The following is an 8230-nucleotide window of genomic DNA, read 5'->3' as shown; positions in this document are numbered from 1 at the left end:
TCAAGTGATCCTCCTGCCTTGGCCTCCCAAAGTGTTGAGATTACAGGCATGAGCCATTCCACCCGGCCAGCTGGCATGCTTCTAAGCCTGCCTTCACCACTAATTGGTTAAGGGCTGGCCTCCAAGGGGAGTGCAAATTCCCAGGCACTCCAGTCTCAGCACACACAGGCAAAGTGAGAGCAGCCCTCTGCCAACATGCGGGTGCTGGCTAAGAGAAAGCACACAAGGAGCTGTGTGCAGAGCGTGGTCTGAGTGCGTGTGGGCAGAGGCCCCAAGAGCCCTGCTATGTGCTCTTATTCCAAGTGGATCCATTAGTTCGTTCTGCACACATTCATCCATCTTCAACTCTGTGCCAGGCTCTGGGCATGCAGGCGACAAAGACACAGCCCTAACCCTCATGAAATTTTTACAGCCAAGTAGGGGAGACAGACATTAAGTTTTAAAAAGCCTCCCAAAATGAGGAACTGTGATTGTGAGTAGCGCTGTGGATGAGAAGAACACCTGGGAGGAGACCTCGTCTAGCAGGTGGGCGGGGATGAAGCTTCTCCAAAGAAGTGACGCTGAGCCAAGAACTGAAGGATGAGTAAGAGTGAACCAGGCATAAAAGGGAAGAAGGAGCATTACAAGCCTGGGGTGCATGTGCAAGGGTCCTGGGGCAGGAATCCACAGGAGCAAGTGAAAGGCTGGTGTGACTGGGGTCCGAAGACCAAGGGGAGAGCAGTAAGTGATGAGCCTGTGGGTTGCTGAGGAGTGATTATTCCCCACTTACCACCTGGTTCCTTTTCGAGCCTGTTCAATGTCGTTCAGACCCAGATGTGTGAGCCATTCTCTGGTACGTTCCCTGGAAGCAGAGGGGAAATGGGGACATAGCGAGGATGTTAGGGTGGAAGAGACTATTTTCAATGGTTCATCTTTTCCCCACTGAAGCTTATAGCTGAAATTAATACATAAATTTACAGCCACAAGTCAGTTGTGATAAATAATCCCAGAAGTGTTCCAATTATTTATATTTTTATGGAATCTTGCCTGAGCAAACCCAGAGAGCACACCAGGCACTTGAAGAATTATGTCTTGTTCAAAACCAATTTAATAGCAATGGAAGATAAAGCCATCTGTGGGAACTTGTAGAGCAGAGTAGTAATTCTTTGCCAGATGAGCAATATACAAAAAGCACCAAATCAACCCGAGCACACCAAGCGTTTGCACAGTTCAAGGGAAAGTAACAACTGCAACTTCAATGAACCGTCGGAAGACATCAGGCCTCAGAGTGTCTTTTGCTTGTGTTTTCAGCAGATGTCAGACAGATGAGGATTCTGCTCACGTAGCAATGTGAGAAGAGTCCCTCATGGTCTCCCTATATACAGTGGGGCTGACTGGTGAGAGGCTGTGCAAATGGGAAGAAAGATCACATGGCGGAGGGGTTAAGAGCATGCGTTTGGGGCCAAAGAGTTGGGAGTTTGCATCTGGGCTCCCCCACTTACTAGCTGGGTGACATAGGGCAAGTCATTGTTTCTTATTTTCCTAATGTGTAAAAATGGGTAATATATGTGAGTGTTTTTCTCTCCCAGTCCAGCATCCTTTCCCCCTGTGTTAGTCTGCTTTGCATTGCTGTAAAGAAATGCCTAAGTCTGGGGTCTGGGTAATTTATAAGGAAAAGGGGTTTATTTTGGCTCACAGTTTTGCAGGCTGTACAGGAAGCATGGTGCTGGCTTGGAGCTCAGGAAGCTTCCAATCATGGCGAAAGGCGAAGGGGGAGCCCATGTGTCACATGGCAAGAGAGGGAGCAAGAGAGAGAGGGGGAGGTGCCAGACTCTTTTAAACAACCAGATCTCATGTGAACTAAGAGCAAGAACTCACTTATTACTGCGAGGCAGGCACCAAGCCATTCATCAGGGATCCACCCCCATGACCCAAACACATCCCGCCAGGTCCCACTCCAACACTGGGGATCACATTTCAACATGAGACTTGGAGGGGACAAATATCCAAACCATATAATCCCCAATCTAACAGCATCATGGTTTCCTCTTTTCTCTTGCTTATTTTTTCATGGTTTATTATTTATTTTTTAACAGCTTTATTGAGGTATAATTTACATACATTAAAATTCACCCGTTTAAAATGTACAGTTCGATGAGTTTTAGCAAATTCATATAATGCCACAGTTATCTCTACAATCCAGTTTTAGAAAACTTCCATCACTCCCAAAAGTTTTCTCATTTCCATTTATAGTCAATCCCAACTCCAACCTCCAGCTCCAGGCAACCACCAATGTGGTTACCATCTCTACTGTTTCCCTTTTTCTAGAAATTTCATGTAAATGGAATCATACAATATATAGTCTTATATGTCTGTCTTCTTTCACTTAACATAATGTTTTTGAGATTAATCTATGTTGTTCATTTATTTATTTATTTTTTGAGACGGAGTCTCACTCTGTCACCAGGCTGGAGTGCAGTGGCACGATCTCGGCTCACTGCAATCTCTGCCTCCCAGGTTGAAGCAATTCTCCTGCCTCAGCCTCCCAAGTAGCTGGGACTACAGGCGCCCGCCATCACACTCAGCTAATTTTTGTATTTTTAGTAGACATGAGATTTCACCATGTTGGCCAGTATGGTCTTGATTTCCTGAGCTCATGATCCGTCTGCCTCGGCCTCCCAAAGTGCTGGGATTACAGGCATGAGCCACCATGCCCGGCTGATCTGTGTTGTTTTAAATATGTATAGTTTGTTCCTTTTTATTGCTTTATGTATACACCACATTTTGTTTACCCATTCACTAATTGATGGATTTAGATGAATTTGAATTTGGATTGTCCACTTTTTTTGGCTGTTATGAATAATGCTGCTTTGAGCAATTGGATATATGTCTTTGCCCTGATATATCCTGCATTTGAATCTTGATTAAATACTTATGAGTGGAATTGCTGGATATTTGGTGCATAACTTAAAAAACTGCCCAATTGTTTTCAAAACTGGCTGCACAATTTTACATTCCTACCATCAATATATGAGGATTACAGTTACTCCATGTCCTTACTAACATTAGGTATTGTTGGCCTTTTCTATCTAACCATTCTATTAAGTGTGTCATGGCATCTCATTGTGGCTTAAACTTGCATTTCTGCAACAGCTAATGGTATGGAGCAACTTTTTATATGCTTATTATTCATTGGTATATCTTCTTTGGTGAACGGTCTATTCTTTCATTTATTTAAAAAATTAGGTTATCTATCTTCATATTATCGAGTGTAAGCATTCACTGTGTTCAATACAGGTCCTTTATGTGTTTTGCAAATATTTTCTTCCAGTCTATGGCTTGTCTTTTCATTTTTCTTGGTGGCATCTTTTAAAGCGCAAAAATGTTAAATTCTGATGAAATCTAACTTGTCAATTTTTTTCTTTCATGAATTGTACTTTTTAGGGTTATTTCTAAGAAATGTTTGCCTAGCTCAAAGTCACAGGAGTTTTCCTCCGAGCCCAAGGTCACACAAGTTTTCCTTCTATGTTTTCTTCTATATGTTTTATAGTTTTAGCTCTTATATTTAGGTTTCTGATCCATTTTGAGTATTTTGAGTTAATTTTTGTGTGTGAGGTAAGGGCCTAAGTTCTTTTTTTTTTTTTTTTTTTTTTGACAGGGTCTTGCTCTGTTGCCCAGGCTGGAGTGCAGTGGTGCAATCATAGCTCACTGCAGCCTCAGACTCCTGGGCTTAAGCAATCCTCCTGCCTCAGCCTCTCCTGAGTAGCTGGTACTACGATGTGCAACACCACCACGCTCAGCTAATTAAAAAAAATGTTTTTTAGAGATCTTTTTAGGTCTTGCTATGTTGCTCAGGCTGGTCTTGAACTCTTGGCCTCAAGCGATCCTCCCGCCTCAGCAGCATATATGTATCCAACTGTTCTAACACCATGTGTTGAAGATTGTCCTTTTCTTCTTGAATTACATTGTCCACTTGTTGAAAGTCATTTGATCATTTGTGTGTGGATTTATTTCAAGGCTCTTTTAGTTTTGTTTTGAGGAATAAGCCCTTTTCTATTTGATGCAGATTCATAGGACAGTAGTAGGAGAATTGATCTGGGATTCTCTGAGGCTTTCAACCTAGGATTTGAATCTCTAGCAGAGAGAAAGACTTTGGTTATAATAGTGGTTTCCTAGCCACAAAACTATCAATGGTAACAGCTAGCACCCATATGGCTCTAAGTGCCCAGCACTCATGCAAAACACTTTAATTATATTAATTCATTTAACATTTATAATACAACTGTCAGACACATACTGTCATTGTCCCCATTTCTCAGAGGGGAAAACCAAGGCATGCAGAGCCTAGGTAACTTGCCAACCTCAAAATTAGTAAGTAGCAGGGCCAGGATTTGAACCCAGGAAGTCTGGCTCCAGAGCCCATGCCTTATTTTTTTAGAGACAGGGGTCTCAGTATGTTGCCCAGGTTGATCTTGAACTCCTGGGCTCAAGCGATCCTCCTGCCTCAGCTTCTTAAATAGCTGGGATTATGGGTGAGCCACTATACCCAGTGTAAGCCTATGCTTTTAAACATCAGGCTATCCTGTGTTGGTTATGATTCCTCTTTTCTACCCTCTGGGGATGCCTTAGTTCCTGTCTTCTTCCAGTCGTGGCCATGGTATAAGCCCATCTTAGAGGATCTGGTCCCAATTTCCTCCCAGGAAATGGTACAGGAGTTGCTGAAGGGGTTTACCTCCTGGGGTAACATTGTCAGATGTACGTTTAAAAAACAACTGTGATTTCCACCACAAAGTGATATTTTCTTCAATAGTGTGTAAGTTTGCTAGGGTTGCCGTAATGAAATTCCACAGGCTGTGTAGTGTAAAGAACAGAAATTTACATCTCACAGTTCTGGAGGCTAGAAGTCCAAGATCAAGATGTTGGCAAGTTTGCTTTCTCTTGAGGCCTCTCTCCCTGGGTTGCAGGCGGCACCTTCTTGCTACATCCTTACATGCCCTTTTCTCTCTGCACACCCATCCCTGGTGTCTCTTCCTCTTCTTATTAGGACACCAATCCTATTGGATTAGGCCCCACCCTTATGACTTCATTTAACCTTAATTACCCCTTTGCAGGCCATATCTCACATTGGGGGTTAGGATTTCAGCATATGAATGAGGGGCAATAATTTAGTCTATAACAAATAGCTACAATTTGATGGAATATTTATTATCTCCTGTCTGTGCTAAGTAATTCCCATGCAGTCTTTCATTTCATCCCATACTAGCTTTGCAACCTTAGACAACTAACAACCTCTCTGTGCTGAGTTTCCTCATCTGCAAAATAGGGACACAAATAGTACCTGCCTTATAGTGTTGTTACGAGTATTATGAGTATTAAATCAACGAATATGTGTAAAGTACCTACAACAGTGTCTGGTGCAGAGAGTTTGTTAAATAAATAAACCCGCGCTGTGAAGTTGGTAGAATTCACATCCAAAGATAAGCAAACCAAGCTCCTCTGAGGATATGAAGCAAGCACTTTGTCCAAGGTCAACTGGCAGAAACATGTTTAAATTCAGTGCTGTGGGCAAGGTGCGGTGGCTTACACCTGTAATCCCAGCACTTTGGGAAGCTGAGGTGGGCAGATCACCTGAGGCCAGGAGTTCGAGACCAACCTGGCTGACATGGTGAAATCCCGTCTCTACTAAAAATACAAAAATTAGCCAGGTGTGGTGGCGGATACCTGTAATCCCAGCTACATGGGATGCTGAGGCAAGAGAATCTCTTGAACTTGGGAGTTGGAGGTTGCAGTGAGACGAGGTCGTGCTACTGCCCTCCAGCCTAGGCAACAGAGCAAGACTCCGTCTCAAAAAAAAAAAAAAAAAAAAAAATCACTGTCATCCTGGATCTTTGTAATGGGCTCAGGAACTGGCCCCAGAGTCCTGGTAGATTCTAGCGTGCGTCTCCAGGGAAGGCGAGACTGACCAATCTTACATTTGGAGAGCAGGACTTAAGAAAAAGCAATCACCAACGGCCATTCTGCCCAAGCAGAACTCGCACTCTGATCCACTGCGATCCACTGCCTCGAGTGATCGGTAGGGAATTTTTCAGGTGAGGAAGCGGGAATACAGCAGAGAAATCTATGCCATGCGTTGGGAGAAAGAGCAGGAATTCCATGTGACTGAAGCGGCAGGTGGCTGGGGGGATAGGGCAGTGGGGAGGCAGGGGCTTGGAAAGTGGGGAAGCTGAGCCACAGTTGTGCACATTGGGACTTGTCTGTCCTGTCTGCCCTTTGTGTTGTAGGCCACAAGGATGCACTGGAGAGTTTTATGCAGGATCACTGACTGCATCAGTATCAAGCCACAAAAATGGATTCTGGCCAACTTAAGCCAAAAACACAAAAGCTAAAATAGAAAGAAAGCTCTTTTGAAAAGGCTGCCTCAAAGATCTAGGCAACAGGAACTAACTGAAAACCCATTAAGGCACCTTACCCCGTTTCTCCGGAATGGGGCCTGTGGGGCACCTCCAGGCCTATTCTAGGGAGAGCTAATCTGATTGGTTTAGCCTGGGTCACATGACCGTGCCTGGGCAGGCAGAGAGCCTCTTGATTGACAGTCCCACCCGACAGTTTTGAATGAGGGAGGGAGGTTCCCCAGCGTGAGGGTGGGTGCTGTTGCCTGAGGAAGGGGAGTTGTTTAAAACAGGAGGAGAAGCTGCAGGTAGACTACTAGTAACGAGAGAGCAGACCTGAGAAGCAAACCAGAAAAAGGGACTTCTGTTAATTTGTCACCAGGACACACTGCCGTTTCATGTGCAATGCAGCTGTGCTTAAAATCGGCCCCCTGTGTAATTTCAAGGATAAATATAGAGCTTTTTCAATAGTTAAAAAAAATCTAATGGCAAGAACTAGATACATTTCTGTGCGTTTTATGAAGAAATTTACTATTTTTTTGAGTAGAGAATACTTGAGTAATATATTCATGTAGTTCAGAACTCAACATGATGCAAAAATATATACACGTGACAGTCTCATTCACGTCCCATTCTCACCCTCAGGCTTATATGTAAGCACTTACTTGTTTCTTATATACCCTTCTGGTGTTTTTTTTATTATTATTTATTTTTTATTCTGCTATACGTTCAGATGAGTATGTATGAGTATATGAAAGATTTGTCCTGAATTTCCTTTCTGGATGGTGTTGGGGACCTGAGGAAGCCCAGGGGAAGTTGGAGGTCTATTTCATCAGCCTAGTAACAACTCTGGGATTCTCCCATTGACCCTAGGTCTTTTGTGGGGTCTTGGGTACACTAGAGTCCTCAGCCCCCTGCTGTATTTCTGGGGGAAGGTCTCAGGCTTCCGGGCCTGGGAATAAGTACTCTTATTTCAATGGAATACTCCAGTTCTTCAGGCCTGGGGAATGTAGGAGTTCAGCTTAGTTTCCAGATTCCTCCCAGTCCTCTAGGGCAGGGGTCTGCAAACTGCAGTTGGAGGGCCAAATCCTGTTCATCACTTGTTTTTTTTTAAATAAAGTTTTATTGGAACACAGCCACAATAATTTGTTTACATATTATTTGTGGCTGCTTTTGCTTTATAGCAGCAGAGTTGAGTCATTGAGACAAAGATGGTACAGCTTTTGAAATCTAAAATATTTTTTATGTTGTTCTTTATGGAAGTTTGCCAGTCCCTGCTGTGAGAGCTGAAAAGGAAATGAGGACCTTGTCCTGGAAGTGCTTCCCAGTGGTTGGAGAAGCCCTTAGTGGCCCAAAACGAGGAGGCCATCACTGCAGAGAAGGAGCAGCTCAGTCAAAAGTCTGGGAGTCATCCTTGTCACCTCCTTTCCTTCATCCTATCCCCACCCCACATTCGATTCCATACCAATGACTATTGATTTTTCTTCTCCAAAATATTTCTGGATTCTGTCCTCTTCTCTCCATCTCCAGCAGCATCACTGCTTCATCTCTTGCCTGGACCACTGCAGTCACCTCCTCAGCCCCTTTCCTCCTGCTTTCACGGTGAGGCTGTTGCAATCCATTCTCCACCGAGCAACCGAAGTCATCCTTGCAAGGTGTGGATCTGAAAATCCTTCAATGGCTTCCTGTTGCATTTGGGATAGTGACCCAAAGCACAGTCTGGCCTCTGCCCACTTCTCCGGAGCCCTCTTGTGTCATGCCTACCACCAGCTCTCTCTGCACTCTGGCCACACTGGTGGTGCTGGGCTCCTCCGGAACAGGGCTTTCCCACAGACTATTTCCTGTGCCCACATGCTCCCCAC

This window comes from Pan troglodytes, chromosome 18 (assembly GCF_028858775.2).
Source record: "Pan troglodytes isolate AG18354 chromosome 18, NHGRI_mPanTro3-v2.0_pri, whole genome shotgun sequence".
Lineage (NCBI taxonomy): Eukaryota > Metazoa > Chordata > Mammalia > Primates > Hominidae > Pan > Pan troglodytes.
This window is presented reverse-complemented; position numbering follows the sequence as displayed.